Source organism: Mauremys reevesii, linkage group 14 (genome assembly GCF_016161935.1).
Source record: "Mauremys reevesii isolate NIE-2019 linkage group 14, ASM1616193v1, whole genome shotgun sequence".
Taxonomy (NCBI): Eukaryota; Metazoa; Chordata; order Testudines; family Geoemydidae; genus Mauremys; species Mauremys reevesii.
In genome coordinates, this window is record NC_052636.1 from 9,102,398 (window position 1) to 9,124,024 (window position 21,627).

General features: G+C 53.1%; 1 non-coding gene and 1 pseudogene across 1 annotated transcript; one reads left to right on the forward strand and one right to left on the reverse strand.

The window, feature by feature from the left end:
- LOC120381796 overlaps window positions 1–21,627 on the reverse strand; it is a 305,764-nt pseudogene that overhangs the window by 129,724 nt on the left and 154,413 nt on the right.
- Window positions 17,381–17,453, forward strand: TRNAV-AAC. Its single transcript has one exon. It is a non-coding gene; the product is annotated as a tRNA-Val (tRNA).

Below are 21,627 nucleotides of genomic sequence, written 5' to 3' on the forward strand. Positions count from 1 at the left end.
TCCCAGGCTTCAGCAGGCTGTTTTATCCTCTTCCTGCAGCAGTGGGCTCTTTCCTGGAAGCACAGCACTGCCTTTACTCAATGCAAGTCCTCATTTTGGGCTTCACTGCAGGAAAAGGCAGCATTGGCTTCTGCACCCAGTTGGCCCACTGAACCTTTCTTTCTTCTCTTGCTGCTTCTCAGCAAGGGGAAGAAAAGAAGCTCCCTCAAGCTAGAGTCACAAGGGTGATGTAACGATGACTTCCTGATCCCTGGCTCCAGTCCTCTGCTCTTCCAGCTGACCCATCAAAGAGCTACTGCCAGTTTCTCCAGGTTCGCCCATCAGTGTGTGCCAGGGTGAGCACCACCAAAGTGCAGGGAATTTGAGGGCAGGGCAGGGCAGGGCAGGGCAGTGCACTGTAATGGAGTTTCTGTAGTGTAGTGGTTATCACATTTGCCTAACCTGCATCAAGCAGGCTAGGCAGAACTGACACCAACTTGTCTGGGGTGTTTTCCAGAAGCAAAGCACAAGTTTGAAATACAGGCAGCATAGAACCAATATTCATAACGTCAACTACAAAAATGATACACATCTAGAGAGAGCATCATTATCAGCCAATCAGAACCTCTCCATAGACCCCTTACACAACAACCTTTCTACAATATTGGCTGCAAATATAGAACAGCGGTCGCAACGGTGATCTATACAGTTACAGATTAAGTCAATAACGCCACAGGAGGTGACACGGCATCAGTGAGACTGATACTGGAATACTGCCTCCAGTTTTGGTGTCCTCGTTTGAAAAAGATGTTGTGAAATTAGAGTTTGGGGCAGCAAAGAGCCACCAAAGGTTCTGAGGGCCGGAGAAAAATGCCTTCTAGGGAGCTATTGAAAGAGCTCAACCTGTTTAGCTTATCAAAAGAAGATTGAAAGGTGACTTCATTGAAGTGCTGAAGTGCCTTAATGGAGAGAAAGGATTGGGTATTAAAGGGCTCTTGAATCAAGCCAAGAAAGGCCTAACAAGACCCAGTGGCTGGAAGGTAAAAAGAGACAAATTCAAATTAGAATTAAGGCACAAATATTCAACAGTGAGGATGATTCATCACAGGAACAAGCTACCAAGGAAAGTGGTGGATTCTCCATCTCTTGATGTCATTTCATGAAGACTAGATGCCTTTCTGGGATGTGTTTGCCCCAAAACTAGCTATGGTGTCCTACAGGAGGCCTGTGATACGCGGGGGTTAGATTAGATGCTCTAATGGTCTCTTCTGGCCATAAAGTCGACTAATTTCTAAAAAACTGAGTATAGCATTGGGAGCAGCATCTGATGTTTCCTGTCTAGCCGGCTTGCTGCCTAGAACGAACGCTCCTTGAGTGGGGTGATCCACAGGAGTAGCTCAAACCTGCAAAGTGCCTGGCCAGGGGCAGGACATTGGCACAGAGGAGGGTGTGGCAGTGACATCACAAAGGCCTTTTGCAGGACCTCAGACTATTGGTCCAAGGTGGTGGGGAGGTGGTGACCTCACAGAGAGATGCTGACATCAGCCAGGCAGGACAGGGGCGAGGGGCCAGGGACACCTCAGAGACCCCTGTGGCTTTGCTGCAAGTCTCCTTCTCCAGGTCTCTCTCTGAGGACTGAGAGAGTATTCGGGTTCACGGACGTGAGCACCAGGAGGAACCTCTTTCGAGTTTTCTCCTTCCCTTTTAGTGATGTTACTAGAAAACAGCCGTCCCTGTTTAGAAGGTAAGAGCCTCCTGGAGGTTTGAAACCTGTTCAGTCTGATCCATCTGGTGAGTTGAATTCTAGGCATGGAAAACACAATCTTAAGGAGGCAGAATTTTATTGCGCACCTGGGATTTTGTCCCTTAGAATCACTGGGGACATTAGGGTTTGTCCTTTTGTTTCACCTGTTCCGCGGTCCCGCCTTTCTCTTCTGCTCTCTTGCTTATGTTATCCTTTCTCCTGTTCTCCTCCCAACACTGGGAGGTTTTGTGTGTGTGTGTGTGTGTGTGTGTGTGCGCGCGCGCGCGCTCTGCAGCTCCCACTGTGGGAGGTCCACCCAAAAATGTGGGGCTGAAATAGTGCTCGGGCAGTGATCCCCACCAATGACCTGAGCCATCCTTTGGGCTCTCTGGTGAGAACCCTCAGCCTCCCATCCTCAGTCTCTACCCTGATTGGCTGAGCAGGGGGTTATTGACAGGGAGGAGAGTCAGGTCCTTGTTCTCTTTTAAGACCAAGTAAATAAGTCATAACCAGTTCTATGTTTGATGAATTTTGCTGCTTCTGGGCCAAAGCTTTCTACTCCTTGGGCACACTTGTTCCCCATTCACAGCGCCATCCCCCTCTCCATTCACAGCGAGGTTTCAGCTACCATACTCCCTCCCCCTTCCTTTCCTCTTGATAGCAGCCAAGGGAATGCTGGGAAATGTAGTTCTTTCCCTGCTCCAGGGCTGGCTCTATAGGCAGGGAGCTAACCAAGGAACTACAGCTCCCAGGGCTCCCTGTTGGTTATCAGCTCCCAGGCTGGATCCCTGCCAGCTGCTGCCCCTGCAAATGGGCTGCTCCAAGCACCTGCTTGCTTTGCTGGTGCCTAGAGCCACCCTTGCGTCCACCCATCCTGCACCCTCACCCTGTGCCCCAGCCCGAGCCTGCACCCAGCACCCAAACTCCATCCCAGAGCTCGATCTCTCAACCATCTTACACCCCAAACCCTGCCCCAACCCAGGGCCTGCACCCCAGACTTCCTCCCCACCCAAACTCCCTTGCAGAGCCTTAGGCAGGTGGCGGGCAGAGTTCGGGGAAGTGGGGCGGGCTCTGAGTGCTCTTGGCACCACCAAAATTTCTACACACCTGCTGCCCCAGATACTTGGACGGGGGGTGAGGAGGCGAGTGACGAGTTGGTGGCTGGAGGGGGGCGCCATTTTCAGTAGTTTAATGTTTGGTACTGCAGTGATTGACTGCTGTGTGCAGTAATATAGTGACCCCCCTGGGTCTCTGAATGAGGCTTTATACTGTGGGGGTGGAGGGATGAGGAGGTAAGTGGCGAGTCGGCGTATGGAGAGGGGCAAATCTCCCAGATTCCAAATCTGGGACTGTGTCTGTTGGTCCTTTTTGCTGCTTTTCTCTGGGCTGGGGGTTGTCCCAGTGCTGCACAGAGGGGTTCCCACAGGAAGGTGCTTGCTCCTAACCCCCGAGGCCGTCAGTGTGTCGGCTCTTCTCTAGCCAGCCCACTTGCCAAGTCTGATTGGCCTTGGTCGGGCTCCCAGCCTCTCTCCAAGCAGGGCCGGCTCTAACAGTTTTGCCGCCCCAAGCAAACAAATAAAAAAGGGCCGCCCAAGTCCCCGCCCCCCGAGTGTCACGTTGTGCCACCCAAGTCCCTGCCCCCCCAAGCGTCGTGTGGGGCTGCGTAACTCCCTGCCCCCCCAGCGCCACGTCCCCCAAGTCCCCGCCCCCCCCCGAGTGTCGCATCGCCCAAGTCCCCACCCCTGCGAGCATCGTGTGGGGCCACCCAAGTCCCCGCCCCCCTCAGTGCCGTGTCGTGCCGCCCAAGTCCCTGCCCCCCTGAGTGTGGCACCACCCAAGACTCTGTCCCCCAGGCTTTATACTGGGGGGCGGGCGAGTCGGAGGCGAGTGGGTGGGCACAGAGGTGAGCAGTGACAGCAGGGGCTCTAGGGCAGGGATGGGGTTTCTGGCAGGAGGGAGGAGATGCAGGGAGGAGTGGTGGGTGGGGGACTGACTAGGAGGGACGAGTGGAGTCAGGGGTGATGAGGGGTGTAATGGTGAGGCCGAGCAGAGGGCGGGGTCCTATTTACTGTGATCTGTCACCATGGGGTGCTGATCTCTCCCTCCTACTCCTTTTTTGGTCCACACCTGTTTTGGTGGGGTGGGCTAGTAAGAGGGTCGAGAGCCAGGGTGAGCTGTGCCATGGGGTTGTTTCCACAGGGATGGGTGGCGTGTGGGTGCCCTAAGGGGGCTGGGTAAGAAGGTACAATTTTATATTCTGCTTTGGGTGCAAAAAAATAGCTAGTTATGGCTCTGGGACCTCTATATTGCGCTAGGTGCTGCACGATCCTCACAACACTACACCCAGGGTTCCCCACTCCCTGAGCCTCTGCCCAACTGCTTCTGACTCATCTGGATCAACCCCTGCAAAAAAACTCCACCTTTCCAAACAGTCTTCTTTCCCTGCCCCTCGATTCTGCTTTCACACCCTGGGCCCATCTCTCTTTGTCCCGCCCCACCCCCAGGTGAGCAGAGATGAGGCACCTTCAGCCACTGGAGCCAGCTCCAGCGAGCGCTGCAGCCTGCCCGGGGTGTTTGCAGACACAGGAAGGGAGCAGCTGGGATGTGTGGGTGCTGGGAAGAAGGCGGCAGAACAAACTCAGGGTATGGCTGACTGAGCATTTGCAGCGCTGGAAAGCCTCCACCAGCGCTGCAATTAGTAAGTGGCCACACCTGCAAGGCAATTTCCAGCCAGGTAACCCCTGGCTGCAGCGCTGGCCAACACCTCTCAGCATGGGGAATAAGGATTCCAGCGCTGGTGCTGCAACGCTATCATCAAGTGTGGCCACACACCAGCTGTGATTGGCCCCAGGAATAAGGTATCCCAGAATGCCTGTTCAGCCACTCTGCCCATCAGGTCAGACTCTACTTCCTGGCCTCAGGTGACCCGGGCCTTTAAATGCCCCGACTTTAAACTCTCCCGTTTGCTCAGCCAGGTGTGGAGCCGCAATCAGTGAATCTTTACAGGTGACCATGCTCCACGTGGCAAACGAGCCCCAGCATGGAGCAATGGTGAGCTGATGGACCTCATCAGTGTTTGGGGGAGGAATTCAGCAGCACAGCTGCGCTTCAGTCAGAAGAATTATGATACCTTTGCCCAGGTATCGCAGAGCCATGATGAAAGGGGCCATGAGCCGTGACGTGCAGCAGTAAAGTAAAGGAGCTATGGAGTGCCTATTGTAAAGCACGCGAGGAAATCAGTAGATCCAGCAGTGCCTCACGACTGCCGGTTTTACAAGGAGCTGGATTTGATTTATGGGGTGACCCCTCTGTAAATCCAAGGACCACAATGGACAGCCCAGAGCCGGTAGAGGAGGGGGCAGACAGAGGCTACTGTGGTGGGGGAAGCCAGCCTGAGTCCCAGGAGGCATGCAGTCAGGAGCTCTTCTCAAGCCAGGAGGAAGCTAGCTGCCGCAGCCCCGGGAACTTGCTGCAGAAGAATCACAGGAGCAGGTCCCAGGTGGCAGCTTTCATTGCAATGCAAAGTTTTGGGAGAGAGGGGGATGGTATGGCTGCATGCCTGCATGCCTAGACATGGAATATCCCATTGATGTGGTCTATCACGCCGCAGTAATCTGCCTCTGCAATCTCTTCAAAAGTTTCTGCAAGAGCATAGGCACCGCAGACCAAGCTTCTAAAGGGAGAGCCATTGTGGTCCCTGTCCTCATTCAGGCTAACGCATCCGCGCCACTGTTCCAGGAGGGGTGGGGAATCCATGTGCTTGCACAGAGGCATGCTGCATACGGACCCGGTGGCGTGAATCCGCATTGTTGTAGGAGACCCTCCCTTGCTTCTTTGGTAACCTGCAGAAGGGAGATATCTTCCAGTATTAACTCCTGTAGAGAAATGGAGGAGTGTTTCAGTGCTGGTTTCCCCAACTGCATAGAAGTGCTGCAGGCAGGAACCCCAGGAACCCCAGGGTTAACAAAGCCCCGAAACAGGCAGCCTAGCCATGAAGCAAGAAGCACCTGCTCGAGCACACCGCAAGGAAGAGCAACTCCCAGGGTTAATTCCTGAGGGAGATGGAGGTGCTGCGTTTAACAAATCAGCAGCACCCTGCTCGAGCACACCGCGGAAGGAAACCCCAGGGTTAAGTACCATTACTACCATTTCTGGGAGGCTGTGAATTCTCCAGCAGTTGCTGAAATGTGTGAGGGAATGCTTAAAGAGACTTTAAAATAACTTCCAGATTATACACAATGGAAGCTCTCTTAAAATGTATCATTTGCTGCATTTTACAGTGACCTTGAAGTAGTCCTGGGCCAGTCTTATCATCAGTGACTGAAAGAAAGCTGCAAAACCTGAGGAGGGAAAAACCGGAACAAGAGCAAAGAAGAACTGTTGAAGTCAGTAAATGAACCAGTGTGCAACAGAGAATAAAAATGCGCAGGAATGGAGAGAAAAGATGCATCACTGGAGGCAACAGAAGAAAGCAGGGGGAGAAAGGCGTTGACTCTTGAAGAAAAACCACGAGGCAGCTTATAAACCTCATTGCGCGCGTCAAACAGACTGTATGCAGTCAATGGTAGCAATGCAGGCAGAGCACCCACTACCGTGCCAAACCCCCACCCTCCCAAACCTCTTTCCCCTATGCACCAATGTCAGCTCCAAGTCCCATTCCCCAGCATCCAGGTTCTTACTCTACACCCATCACCAGCTGCCCACTGACACCTGTGACGGTCACCTATGAGCCCAGAGAACTACGACCCTTACACCTCTGCACTCAACCCCACATCACCATGCAACTAGTACAATCCTGAGGTGCACAGCACTCCCTGGCAGTACACATATGCAAAACCATGAATGTACAGTTCAACAACCAAGCCCCCTGCCCGTGTACTTCCTTTTTTTAAATAAATGATTTCTTTGATTATGAATCAGTTTTATTATTGCATAAAGTGAAAGATAACAAACCCCAATGAAAACACAATTGGTAACAAACATCAAGGAAAAACACAGCCCCACTTAAAAGCACTGTAACCAGTGCACGTCACTACCCTGGTCAAGGCAAAAAAACATTACTGGTTGGCTTTCAGCCTCAAATTCCCTCTCCCCTCTCAAGGCATCCCCTAATCCTTGCGTTGCCCTGTGGTGGGCGTCTCTAGTAGCCCTGCTGTCTGGCTGTGCAAAATTCAGCCTCCAGGAGTTGCACCTCATTGGTCCATGCCTGGCTGAATGCTTCACCCTTCCCTTCACAAATATTATGGAGAATTACAGCACGTTGATAGAACCGCAGGGATGCTGCTTTCCCCAAATCTAGCTTCCCAACCACAGACATCTCCAACCCGAAAAGCTTTTAAACGGCTAAAAGCACACTCCACAGTCATTCGGCATCGGCTCCAGCCTGTAGTTGAAACGGTCCTGGCTCCTGTTCAGCTTCCCTGTATATGGTTTCATGAGCCAAGGCATTAATGGGTAAGCAGAGGTCCCCAAGGATCACAATGGGCATTTCCTAACGCTCTTTACTGTTATCTTTCGGTCTGGGAAAAATGTACTCTTCCTGCATCTTCCTGAACAGGCCACTGTTCCGGAAGATGCGTGCATCATGTACTTTCCCAGGCCAGCCTGTGTAAATATCAATGAAACACGGTGATCACAAAGCGTTTACTCTGGAGAACCATAGAGAAATACCCTTGCCGATTAATGTACTCGTAGGCTAGGTGGGGTGGTGCCAGAACAGGAATATGCGTCCCATCTATTGCCCCTCCACAGTTAGGGGAAAACCCATTTCTGAAAAAGCCATCCACAATGTCACTGCACGTTTCCCCACAGTCACGGTTCTCCTCAGCAGGATGCGATTAATGGCCCTGCAAACTTGCATCAACCACGATTCCAACGGTGCGACTTTCTCCTACCCCACACTGGTTCCCGACCACGACTGGTAGCTGTCTGGAGTTGCCAGCTTCCAGATTGCAATAGCCACCCGCTTTTACACCGGTCAGGAGCAGCTCTCAATCTTGTGTTCTTGCACTTGCCGCAGAGTGGGGCGTAGCTCAGCACACAGTCCCATGAAAGTGGCTTTTCTCCATACGAAAGTTCTGCAGCCACTGCTCGTCATCCCATACTTCCACACGTGATGTGATCCCACCACTCAGTGCGTTTGTTTCCCCGAGCCCAAAAGCGGCGTTCCACGGTGCTGAAGCATTTCCGTTACCGCTTACAAGCATTTTCATGTCACCTGGGCTTTAGGAAAATCCATATCATCATCGGACTCTTCACTGTCACTTTGGAGCTGAAGGAGGAATACCAGCTCAACTGCCAAACATGATGTGCTGGCGACAGTCAGCAGCAAATTCACTCAGCAGCTCAGGCTCCACATCTCACAGCGCGTGCTGAACTGACAATGGCAAGAACGTGGACGGCAGAAACTGAGACTGCTGGGAAGTGAAGCGGCGATGCACCACGAGGCGCTTGGAACAGGAAAGCGGAATGACCCATTGGCACACTTCCTTCCCTTCCCACAATACTCAGCGCCTAAAACGTGGCGACAAAACGGGATGAGGTGCTCTGTGGGATAGCTGCCTGACAATGAACCTCTCAGTACAGCGCTGGAAATGCTGCCAACGGGCCATTACTGTAGCGCTGGTAGCTGTCAGTGTGGCCACACTGCAGCGCTGGCCCTGCACAGCTGGGACAACCAGCGCTGCAAACTACCAGCGCTGCAAACCCGTGGTGTAGCTTTCATGCACCCTGAGTCAGATTCACAGTTCATCTGTGCCCACTCTCCGAAAGTGGCCAATGCCCGGCGCCCCAGAGGGGACCCCTGGGACTAATATGGATCACACCACCACCACAAAACAAGGTTAAAAGTCCAATGCACATGGGAGAAGCATCTTGTGTCGTGTCCATGGGCGTAGGTTTGTAGAAATTTTGGTGGTGCCCAGAATCCTGCCTAAACTCCGCCCCCACCTGCCCAGGTTCTGGGGAGGAGTTTGGGGTGTGGCACTGAGGATGAGAGGTTTGGAGGTGTGGGAGGGGCTCAGGGCTATAGCAGTAGGTTGGGGTGTGGGGTGATGAAAAAACATGTGTGGTGGGGCTGGGGATGAGGGGTTCATGATGCAGGAGGGGGCTCAGGGTTGGGGCAGATGGTTAGCAGTGCAGGGGATGAGGAGGGGCTCTGGCTGGGGCTGGGAACATGATGGGTTTGGGGTGTGGAGAGGCCTCAGTGCTAGAGCAGAGGGTACGGGGTGTGGGGGTGAGGGCTCTGTCTGAGGCTGGGGGTTTGGGGTGGAGAGAGGCTCAGTGGCTGGGGCAGAGGGTTAGGGTGCAGGGGATGAGGGGCTGTGTCTGGGATGGGGATACAGGTGTTTGGGGTGTGGGAGGCTCAGGACTAGGGGCAGAGGGTTGGGGTGCAGGGGGTGTGTGAGGAGCTCCTATCTGGGGCTAGAGATGAGGGGTTTGTGGTGTTGGAGGGGGGGCTCAGGGCTCAGGGCAGAGGGTTGGGGTGTGGGGTGGGGAATGAAGGGGACTGGGGATGGGAGGTTTGGGGGTGTGGGAGGAGCTCAGGGCTCGGGCAGAGGGTTGAGGATGTGGTGGGGCAGCTCTTGACTGGGGGCGTGGGCTCTTGGGGTGGGGCAGGGCTGGGGATTGAGTTTGGGTGCAGGCAGGTGCTCTGGACAAGGGCCAGAAAGGAGGACTCCCCCAGGCCCTTTCCCTGCTGTGCAGCAAGCAGCTCTGGGGAGGAACCCTCATTCTCCCCACCCCAGCAGCACACTCACTCCCACCACTGTCACTGCAGGTGCTCCTGAGGGCCCCTTTCCCCTCAGGTCCAGGAATCTCCCTCGCCTCCCCCATTATGGGTGCCGGGGGGTGCTGCATGCACCTCCTCCCCTGCTGTTGTTGCTCCCCTGACTATAGCCTCAGCCTGGGGGTGGGGATGGGGCTGTCTCCTAGCCCAACATGGGGCAGGAGTGAGTGACTGCAGGGGTAAATTGAGGGGACTGTGATGAGTGGAGGGTCCCGCTGGGAAAAGAAGGAAGGAGTCCTGAGGTGGGGGAAGGGCAGGCTCAGAGTCAGTCTGCCCCTGGCAGTGAGTTGGGAAAAGCCAGGGGCACTGGGACCCTGTGGCAGCAGCGGTTGTTGCGAGGAGGCAGCATGGAGCTGCATGGAAGAGGCAGGGACGCTCTGCTTCCTCCGGGGCCCAGGGGTGACATGCATGGGGCCAGCAAGGGGCCCCGGGGACACACAGGGGAAGCACAGGGGGTGGCAGGTGGGGCCAGAGGGGACCCGGCCCCAGAACTTTGGTGGAGCTGGGCCCCAGGGCTCTGAATATTGCTGGTACCCGGGCACCACGCAGAGTATATAACTCGCCGCTTCATGTGTGTTTGGTATTCCCTTATGTCCTAGATCCCATCATGTGGCCATTTCCTTTTCTTCCTTTCTGTTAAAAGCTTTGGTGTTTTGCACAGAAACATTATTTCCCAGGAGAGACCCAGGGAGTGGGAGGGCTGCACTTCCTGTGCCAAACAGTCACTGGAAGCGAGACAATGTAAAGACCTTTAGGACGAGGCCGTCCGTCACACGTCAAAAGATCATCTCCACTCCCCTCACTGGCAGCCTGAATTTGTTGCTCATCCTCCCAGAGTCTGGGGGCTGGAATCCAGCACTACCCAGCCCCTCCGTATGCAGCAGGAACAAACGCACAAACCTGGTCTTTAAAACAAGCTGTCCCTTCCTTCTCAGGGAAGATTTTTCTGTGATTGAAGTTGAGCTTCAGTTCCCCTCTCCTAGGGGCGGGACGGGTGTGGGGCCAGCTCCCAATGAGCTCTGTTTTCATCTTCGCTCCCTTTCAGTCACTCTGGGATGGTAACTCTGCTCCCAGCTGTCAGGCAGCTTCCCAGCCCATCCACCTGTTCATTAACTTCCCATGGTCATGTGCCCACCCCCTGCTGCCAGCGCACAGAGCCTGCAGGAAAGCTACTCCTGCCAGATGGCATTGGTGGTATAGTGGTGTGCATAGGTGCCTTCAAGCAGTTGGATCTGGAGTTTGATTCCCAGCCACGCAATAATGGCTTTTCTCCTTTGTTGTTTCCTCATCTGAAGTGGTTTAATTTCAGTCACGTTGTGTTACCAATCACATTATCTATAGAATGAGACAATAAATGTGTCGAAGTCCAGCAGGTCCATATAGCAGGATGGAGGCACACAAGAGGGGCTTGGAGAATGTGTCATCTGAGAAAGACAGAACACTTGAAACCTGCATCTCCACATCCCCTGGCCTTGCGTGTTAGGTGATTCCAGCTGCGTGAGCTGTTTGTGGATGTTCCGGCATGGTGGGGAAATGAAGTTTTTGAGTCAGTTTTTGCTCCTGCAGGTTCCTTTGCTGTTAGCAATTATAATGGCATGAAATAAAAGGGAGGCACAATAAACATAACTCTAAATTGCAATTCAGGTGGGGAAAGAGACGATCACAGTTAAGCCAAACACGTAAAAATAAAAATTAATACAAAAAAGGGAGGGAAGAGATCAGGTATGTGGAGATCCCCTTGATATTTCAACGACATTGTTAGAATCAAAGTTCAGACTTGACACTGGAAAACCTGCAACTTTACCTGTCTCTCTGTGAACACCTGTGATGAGCAAGATGGAGTTGGGACACCTGTTCTGCTTCAATCATTTTATTTTCTCTCTTCTCCCCCCCAATTCCTCGTCTCCAATGTCTCTGCCTTTCCTCCTCTTGCTCCCAGACCCCCTGCCCTTTCCCAGGAACTCACACTCTACAGCATTTAGGACAAGCCAGAGCTCCCATGTCTCTGTACATGATCCTGTGTTAGAGGAGGTGGGACCCAGGTCAGAGAACCAGGCTCACAACTGATTCAGAGTTTGAGAACTCTCCTGTTCCCATTGGGCAGATGGGGAGGAGCCTGAGAGGTACAGGAGAAGGGAAGTGACCTGTCACCAGATGGACTGTCAGACTGAACAGGTTTCAAACCTCGAGGATGCTCTTACCTTCTAAACAGGGATGGCTGTTTTCCAGTGAAAATCACTAAAAGGTAAAGGAGAAAACCCCGAAGAGGTTCCTCCTGGCAGCTCACGCCTCCAAGTGAACCCGAATACTCTCTCAGTCCTCAAAGAGAGACTCCAGAGAAGGAGACTTGCTGAAGCAAAGTGCCACAGGGTCTCTTGAGCTCCCTGGCCCCTCGCCCCGGTCCTGCCTGGCTGATGTCAGCATCTCTCTGTGAGGTCACCACCTCCCCACCACCTTGATTAATAGTCTGAGGGTCCTGCAAAGGCCTTTGTGATGTCACTGCCACACCCTCCCTTGCTGTGCCAATGTCCTGCAATCTGTGCCAGGCACTTTGGAGGTTTGAGCTACTTCCCTGTGGATCACCCCACTGAAGAGGAGCTGTTCATTCTAGGCAGCAAGCCAGCTAGACAGGAAAACATCAGACGCTGCTCCCAATGCTACACTCCAGTTTTTCAGAAATTAGTTGACTTTGTAATGGCCAGAAGAGACCATTAGAGCATCTAATCTGACCCCCACACTGCATATCCACAGGCCTCCTGTATGACACAAGAGCTACTTACAGGGAGCAAACACATCTCCAGAAAGGCATCTAGTCTTCATGAAATGACATCAGGAAATGGAGAATCCACCACTTTCCTGTGCAAAGCTTGTTCCTGTGGTGAATCATCCCTGACTGGTTGAATATTTGTGCCTTAGTTGTAATATGAATTTGTGTCTCTTTTCAGCTCTCCAGCCATTGGGTCTTTTATGCCCTTTCTCTGCTCGATTCAAGAGTTTCCTTTAATACCCAATCCTTTCTCTCCATTAGAGGCACTTCAGCACTTCAATGAAGTCGCCTTTCAATCTTCTTTTGATAAGCTAAGCCAGGTTGAGCTCTTTCAGTAGCTCACTAGAAGGCATTTTTCTGCAGCCCTCAGAACATTTGGTGGCTCTTTTGCTGCCCCAGCTCCAATTTCTCTCTACAACACATCTTTTCAAATGAGGACACCAGGAAACTGGAGGCTATTCCAGTATCAGTCTCACTGATGCCGTGTCACCTCCTGTGACGTTATTGACATAATCTGTAAACCGTGATAAGATCACCATTGCGACCGCTGTTCTATTTGTAGCCAATATTGTAGAAAGTTGGATTTGTCGCGCCACAAGGGGTCCTATGGAGAGGTTCTGATTGGCTGATTATAATTATACTATTTCTAGATGTGTATCATTTTTATAGTTGACATTATGAATTCCTGCCCCATTTCCCCACTGGCTGGAGCATGATAATAGTGTGTCTGTGGTTAATGATGTTGCTGTAGATTGTCTGTTTCCTGCCACCTTTAAGCAATTCAGGACAGTCCCTTTCCCAACATATCTCCAGCACATCATTAGTTCCAATAATAGGGGCAGCTTTTCTCTGGGAGCAACTGAGATTTTTGGGGAGTTGGTGGCTCCTTTCTTTCCTCACCCTGAAGTAAACGCATGGCTATTTATTCCATGGTTCATGTTTTGGTGGAATAACAACATCAGCATGAAGAAAGAGGAGAGGGAATATCTCACTGCCAGGGCTGAAGGTGGCCCACGTCCCCTCTGTTTGACCATTACCATTGCAGGAGAGAAGGTTTCAATGGAATTGAATGCCCTGATCTCCAGCCTCCAGAGAGAGACACAGAAAGGTTTTGCTGTTCGTTTGAACGGCAAAGGAAATTGTTGTGGCCTGTATGTGAAACTGAGGAGGGACATGAAATGCCCACAGGGTGGCGCCAATGCCCTAAGCTAAGGCAGGAGGGCGTGAAGGAATCAGGGCTGAGGAATGACTGAAGTGGACTCACTCTGGGATTTAAATGACATTTGTTTGTGTCCAGGCAGTGAGAAATTGACATTAATCTCAGATGCGGGGTTGAGGCTTCTTTAGCTGCTTGTAGAACTTCTGAACTTGATTTCCCAGAAGGAGAGAAAGGGAAAGTCTGGGGCTGCCTTGAGTCCCTGGCTGGGTCTCCTGGGCAGTGGAAAAGCCCATCCCTTGTTTGGCCCTGCCAAGTGATCTCGTCTGGGAACTGAGACGCCCCCTTGGCTTGGTAATCAGCGGGGAGTTGGATGGAATTCTATCACACAACCCTCCCTGCTCCCCAGAGCCCACGGGAGAAGCTAGAGAGAAGGGAGTCATTCCTTCCCTGCGCCTCCCAGAAGAGCTGCTATGCAGGGTTCGCCCAGAGGCCCGGGGGAGCAAGTGGGGCAATTTGCCCCAGGCCCTGGAGTCTTGCAGGGAGCCCCCTACAAGCAGGAGCATAGCTAGGGGAGCAGGGGGCTGCCGCTTTCCCCCACTGGAGCACATTCCCCAAAGTGGCGCCTTAGAGTAGGGAATTTGGAAGAAGGTGGAAAGATCTGGAATTCCTCCCCCCACACACCTCCTGAGGTGGCAGGGGGTGCAGGTGGAGAGGCAGAGCCCAGGTCTGGGAGTGGCAGGGAGGTGCAGTGGGAGCCCAGGGCTGGGGTGTGGGGCAGCCAAAATTTTTTTGTTTGGGGCTGACGGCAAAAACCTAGAGTCGGCCCTGCCTCCGCTCCACCGTGGAGGTGCAGGTAGTGGAGCAGATCATTATTATCCCTACTTGAGAAAGAGGGAGAAGCTAAAGGCTGAGAAAGGAGAATTGGCTTGTCACAGGTGCAACCAGTCAGTGGCAGAGTTGGGAATAGGACCCAAGAGCCCTGATTTTCAAACTAACCATCGGATCTTGAATTTCCAGACACTGAATGACCACAGATAAAATGCTCTCAGATGAGCTCCAGACCAACAACAGTGCAGTAATTATTCAGCAAGTATTTGAGAGAGCAGCAATGTTAGAGAATCATGAACTGCTCAGAGACCATTAATGCAGAGAAGCAGCAAAATTTGTAAAACACAGAACTGGTTCTGACTTATTTCCTTAGTGAAGAGAACAAGGACCACCAGAGTCTCCTCCCTGTCAGTAACCCCTGCTCAGCCAGTAGGTAGAGACTGAGGACAGGAGGCTTGAGGTTCTCACCAGAGAGCCCAAGGATGGCCCAGGTCACTGAGTGGGGATCGATAAAATTCAGAATAAAATTCTGCCTCCTTAGCTCGTGTTTTCCATGCCCCTGAAATTCCAGCTGTCACCAGATGGATCCAGACCGAACGGAGTTTCAAACCTCAGAGGCTCTTACACCTTCTAAACAGGGCGGCTGTTTCTAGTAAAATCACTAAAGGAAGAAAACTCAAAGAGGTTCCTCCTGGCGCTCACGTCCGTGAACGAATACTCTCTCAGTCCTCAAGAGAGACCTGGAGAGGACTTGCTGCAGCAAAGCCACAGGGTCTCTGGGGTTCCCTGGCCCCTCGCCCTGTGCCTGGCTGATGTCAGCATCTCTCTGTGAGTCACCACCTCCCCACCAATGGTTTGTGGTCTGCAAAAAACCTTTGTGATGTGACTGCCACACACCCCCCCTCCCTTGCTGGCCTAATGTCCTCCCCTGGCGAGTCACTGTGGAGGTTGGCTCTCCTGTATGGATCACCCCTCAGGCGTTCGTTCTAGGCAGCAAGCCGGCTAGACAGAGAAACAGCAGGTAGCTGCTCCCAATGCTACATGGTTTTGAAATTAGTCGACTTTACGGCCAGAAGAGACCATTAGAGCATCTAATCTGACCCCTGCAGGCCTCCTGTATGACACAATGGGTGAGGAGGGGCTGAGGAGGCAGTGGGTGGAGCAGTGGCGAGGGCAGGTGGGCGGCAGAGGCAATATTCATAACTTCAACTACAAAATGAAACACACCTAGAGATAGCATCATTATAATCAGCCAATCAGAACCTCTCCATAGACCCCTTACACGACAACCTTTCTACAATACTGGCTACAAATAACTAGAACGGTTGTCATGAAGTAATCTATGCAGATACAGATTATGTCAGCAATAGTATGCAGAGGAGGTGACAGGCATCAGTGAGACTGATACTGGAATACTGCCTCCAGTTTTGGTGTCCTCGTTTGAAAGAATGTTGTGAAATTGGAGCTGGGGCAGCAAGAGCCACCAAAGGTTCTGAGGGCAGGGAAAGCACTTCTAGTGAGCTATTGAAAGAGCTCAACCTGATTAGTGATCAAAAGAAGATTGAAGGTGACTTCATTGAAGTGTTGAAGTGCTTCAGGAGAGAAAAGATTTGGGGAATTAAGGGCTCTTGAATCAAGCAGAAAATTATAACAAGACCAATGGCTGGAAGATGAAAAGAGACAAATTCATATTACAACAAAGGCAAATATTCAACAGCGAGGATGATTCACCACAGGAACAAGCTACCAAGGAGAAAATGGTGGATTCTCCATCTCTTGATGACATTTCATCTAGACTAAATGCCTTTCTGGAATGTATTTTGCCCCAAAGTAGCTATTGTGCCATACAGGAGGCCTGTGATATGCAGAGGTCAGGGTGGAATGCTCTAATGGTCTCTTCTGGCCATAAAGTCGGCTAATTTCTGGCAAACTGGGTGTAGCATTAGAGCAGCATCTGATGTTTCCCTGTCTAGCCGGCTTGCTGCCACAGAACGAACGCTCCTTGGTGGGGTGATCCCCCAGGAGTGTCAAACCTCCACAGTGCCTGGCCAGGGGCAGGACATTAGCCCAGCAAGGGAGGGGTGTGGCAGTGACATCACAAAGGCCTTTGGCAGGACCTCAGACTATTGGTCCAAGGTGGTGGGGAGGTGGTGACCTCACAGAGAGATGCTGACATCAGCCAGGCAGGACATGGGTGAGGGGCAGGGAAACCTCAGAGACCCTGTGGCTTTGCTTCAGCAAGTCTCCTTCTCCAGGTCTCTCTTTGAGGACTGAGAGAGTATTCGGGTTCACGGACGTGAGCGCCAGGAGGAACCTCTTTCGAGTTCCTCCTTCCCTTTTAGTGATTTTACTAGAAAACAGCCGTCCCTGTTTAGAAGGTAAGAGCCTCCTGGAGGTTTGAAACCTGTTCAGTCTGATCCATCTGGTGACAGTTGAATTCTAGGCATGGAAAACACGAGCTTAAGGAGGCAGAACTTTATTCTGCACCTGTGATTTTGTCTCTTAGAATCACTGGGGACATAAGGGTTTGTCCTTTTGTTTCACCTCTTGCTCCATCCACTGTCTGATCCCTCTTTTCTCTTCGTCTCTTCCTTCCTTTGTCCTTTCTCCTGTTCCCCTCCCAAAATCAGGTTTTTTTCTCCTGCTGATAACAGCTCACGTTAACTGATCACTCTCGTTATGGTGTGTATGGCAACACCCATTTTTTTCACGTTCTCTGTGTATATATATATCTTCCTACTGAATTTTTAACTGCATGCATCCGATGAAGTGAGTTTTAGCCCACAAAAGCTTATGCTCAAATACATTTGTTAGTCTCTAAGGTGCCACATGTTCTCTTTGTTCTTTTTGCAGATAAATTAATGGAGGTTAAGTCCATTAATAGATATTAGTCAGGATGGGTAAGGAATGGTGTCCCTAGCCTCTGTTTGTCAGAGAGTGCAGATGGATGGCAGGAGAGAGATCACTTGATCATTTCCGGTTAGGTTCACTCCCTCTTGGGCACCTGGCATTGGCCATTGTTGGCAGATAGGATATAGGGTTGGATGGACCTTTGGTCTGACCCACTATGGCCATTCTTATGTTCTTATGAAGGGAAGGGCACAGCCCCATCACAGAGTTTCTGTAGTGTAGTGGTTATCACGTTTGCCTAACACGCAAAAGGTCCCTGGTTCAAAGCCAGGCAGAAACAGGATGGCTTCCTTTTCTCAGCTCCTAGTGGCCTGTCCCTGCTGTTGTAGGAACAGCAGTGATTTCTATGCTCAAAACGTCTGTTATACTTCCTTTCCCTCTCTGAATGCCTGTGAAGTGGCTTTCACCCTCCTCCTCCCGCTCTCTCCTGCAATGCTTGGGGGATGAATGGGCTGGTTGAAGATCAGAAGAGCTTCCAGGTAGACAAGGTCTCTGGGACTCTCATTAGGCAGCGCTCACACACCCAGAGCAGGGACCCTGCATGGACACTGGCTGAGGTGGAGTGTGACCCACCGGATGCAGCCAAGTCATCTCTAGTCACAGGCCATGAGGAGCAGGTCCTTAAAAGGGGAAGGGGCCCTGTGCTCAGCTGTGCTTTCACAATGCTGCCTAATGAGAGTCCCAGATACCTTGTCTATCTAGGAGCTCTTCTGATCTTCCAGCTGTTCAACCAGCCCCTTCATCCCACAAGCATTGCGGGAGGAGGGGAGGGGAAAGCCACTTCACGGGCATTCAGAGAGGGAGAGGAGACGGGGCGGGGGTGGGGGAGTGTAACAGACCTTTTGGGCACACAGATTATATAGCACACAGATCACTGCTGCTCCTACAACAGGGTAAGTTCTCAAGCAGCATGTTTCTTACTTTGCCCATCTGTAATTTTGATAATTATCGATAAATATTTTTGCCATTAGATTGTGTGTTTACCACAGAAATTGTTGACAATTACCAACAAATATGTAATTCTTCAGTCCTGCCTAGTCTGCAGTTGATGGGTTTAGAGGACACATTCACTCTTCCAGGTCCCCAGGCCAGGCCTGTGCTCTCAACTTCCTGATGCTGGGATCATCCTGGTCTCCCCCCTCAGACCTCTGCCCCCACCCCCACTTCTGGGATCCCCTCCCCACACTGTCCAACTCCTCTGCTGGCAGGATCCTTCCCTGTTCCTTTTTATTTCCTGTCTCACTCTGGGAAAAAGCTCTGCTGTTCCCACCAGAAGTTGAACCCAGGCCCCGTGTATGAAAAACCAGAATCTGACCACTAGCCCATATGGGACTATTGGTGCATCTGATGAGTGGGGATTCACCCACAGCTCCTGCTCAATACGTCTGTTAGTCTATAAGGTGCCACAAGACTCTTTGCTGCTGTTATTACTACAACTCTCTAAGCCAGCCTCATTAGCGCGAGGACTAGCGTGACCGGATGTCACGATGTTGGGCCTTTTTCTTACATAGGCTCCTATGCCCCCACTCCCTGTCCCGATTGTTCACATTTGCTGTCTGGTCACCTAGCAGGGGCTGCACACAGGGCTGCATTAACCCTTCAGGTGCTGGGGTTTCCCTCCTCCATCCCCAGTGCCTGTGATGAAACAGACATTAGGGCTCCCAGGTGCTGCACAGACCATGATTGAGATCGGGACTCCCATGTTAGCTAGGTGCTGTACAATCCCCTGGCCAACACTGGGGCACCCAAGGGGTTCCCCTCAATTTATCTGAGCCTCTGCTGCCCAACTTCTTCTGACTCCATCTGGATCACCCAGGAGGTGACAGGGTTCCTTTCCACCTTTCCAAACAGTCCTTCTTTCCTGCCCTAATTCTGCTTTCACACCCTGGGCCCCATCTCCTCCCTTAAGTTCCTCTACCCCACCCCAGGTGATTAGAGATGGAGCAATTTCAGCCACTGAGCAGCCCCGCGAGCGCTGCAGCCAGCCCGGAGTGCGGGGTGTTTGCAGACACAGGAAGGAGCAGCTGGGAGCGGTGGGTGCTGGGAAGAAGGAGGCGGAGAACAAATCCCAGCGGTGGGGGCAGCTCCTGGGGCGGGGCTCTGGCACAGCCCGGGGAGGGCAGCTCCTGGGGCGGGCTCTGGCACAGCCGGGGCGGGGCAGCTCCTGGGGGCGGGGCTCTGGCACATTGTGACGCAGGATCCCGGGCCCAGCAGCTGCTCCTGGTGGCACGTGCTGCCGGCAGCGCTGGAGCCGTCCGGGCCGGAGCGGAGCCGCTGTTCTCAGCTGCAGCAGGAGCTGCCCCCGGCCCCGCTGGGCTCCAGGTGGGGACAGAGCCTGGGCCCGGGGCTCCCTGGGTGCGGCTGGCGGGGCGGGGCGGAGAGAGGCCGGAGCTGCAGGCGGGGACGGGCGGGGGGCAGGCGGGGGGTTGATCGGTCTCTGGGCACCATGGAGCCCCGGGGCAGAGTGTGTGTGTGAGTGTCCCGGGCCCAGGCGTGCGCAGGGGAGCCCCGGCACCCCAATACCCTGAGCCCCGGCTGGGAGGTTGCTCCCCTCCCGTGGTGGCAGGAGGAGCCAAGGCTGGAGTGGGAGAAGCCGGGCAGGGGTGCAGGGGAGAACCCCTGGGGCAGGAGGAGAGCCCGGACCTGGCAGAAGATGTGGGGCTGGGAGTCCCGGCTCAAGAACCCCAGCCACCTTAGTGGCAGAGATTTGCAGGGCCGAAGCCCTGGCCCTCTGTGTGGAGCTGGCCTGGGCCTCTCGCTCCCATCCCCTGTGGAGCTGGCTCCCCTCTGAAAGCTGTGGAGAAAATTCAGCCCAGCTCTCCCCATGTTGGTATCTCCATTCCCCATCACCCAGCCATGGATGCGTTCCAGCCCAGGAGGCAGAGGTCAGTGTTGGGCCCACTGGGCAGGTCGGATCTAGGGCACAATGAGGTGAAGTGACTCCCAAGGCTGAGCAGGGAGTCTGTGGCAGGCAGAGCTCAGGCAGAGGCAGCCTGGTCCTGTGCGTAACCCCACTAGGTAACCTTCCCGGAGGAGGAGAGCCTCCTCTGCCACTTTGAGTGTGTGGGTAGGACCAGGCACTAGACAAAGCTGCCAGGAGGAGGAGGTGGGGAGGTTGGATAGTTGGAGGGTGATTAGCGTTGAGGGAGGCCTGTGGAGGGGCGGTCAGGAGAAGGGCAGGAGGGTTGGATGGGTTGAGGGTTCAGGGGTGCCTGTCGGGCGGTGGGCGAGGATTGGGCGGGCAGGGAGCAGGGGGTTGGATGGAGGCGGGATTTCTGGGGCCTGTTGGGGGAGTGGTTGGATGGGCGTGGGGTCTGGGGTCTGTCTGGGGGCAGGGGTGTGGATAAGGGTCAGGGAACAGGTGGGGAGTAGGGTCCTGGGAGACTGATTACAGGGGAGTCTCAGGAGAGGCAGTCAGGGGACAAGGAGCAGGGAGTTGGAGGTTCTGAGAGGGCAGCCAGGGGCAGGAAGTGGGAGGCAGTGGATGGGGTGGGGCTAGGGCAGGGCTCCTGGGTGCACACCTAATGAAATGTGCTGCTCACACCTATGGTGCGGGGTGAGCTACTCATCCTTTTTCCTATTTGTGCCATTTCTTTCCGTCGATCTCAAAGGCACAAAGACAATTCTCTCTAGTTCTTCCCCTTCTCTCTCCCCCTCCCACATGTGGCTAGAAAATCCAGGAATTCCCTCATTTTTCCTAAAATTATTGACTCTCCTAGTCTCTCATTTTCCTATTTCTCATAATTCTTAAATTCTCCTCAGCTTTGGGATGTGAACCCAGCCACGTTTATCTGCAGCAATTTGTCCTTGGTAGGTGGAATTTTCTGTCTGTGTCCTCCCAGCGTGGGTGGTGGTTAGTGGAGTGCTGGCTGGGGCCGCGGGCGTGGCTGCCTCTGGGAGATGCGGGGGCTGATCTCTGCCAGCAACAGGACATGGCACGCACAGGAGGGAAGGGAGCCAGTATCCCTATGAGCCTGCCCAGCCTTTAGTTCTGCTCCTTTCCAGCATTTGTTCAGAGACTTTATTACTGGGGCTGAAAAATCTCCCTGGGCTTAGCCTGGCAGGAGGGCCAGGTCTCCCCTGCAATAAAGAGCTGGAGCATGTTCCCAGCATGGCAGAACCTAGGCTGTGTCTCTGCAGGGAAAGATCCTGGGGGAATCATGATGTGACATGAACTAAAGCCTGTTCTGAAACCTCCACAACTGCCCTTCTCGCCCTGCCAGGCTGCAGGATGTCGTCCATGGTTCGCTCCCGCTCGTCCCGTCCTCCCATGGGACAGGGAAGGGAAATGGCTGCAGTGGAGCCAGCTCAGGTAGGGATTATTGGGAGATCCTGGTGGGTTCCTGCTGAAGGGACAGCAAATACACAGGATGTGGGAGGCTTGGGCAGTCTGGCTTGGAGGTTGGAGTAGCCAAAACATTCACGGGTGGAGAATGGGAGGAGGCCAGGTGTAG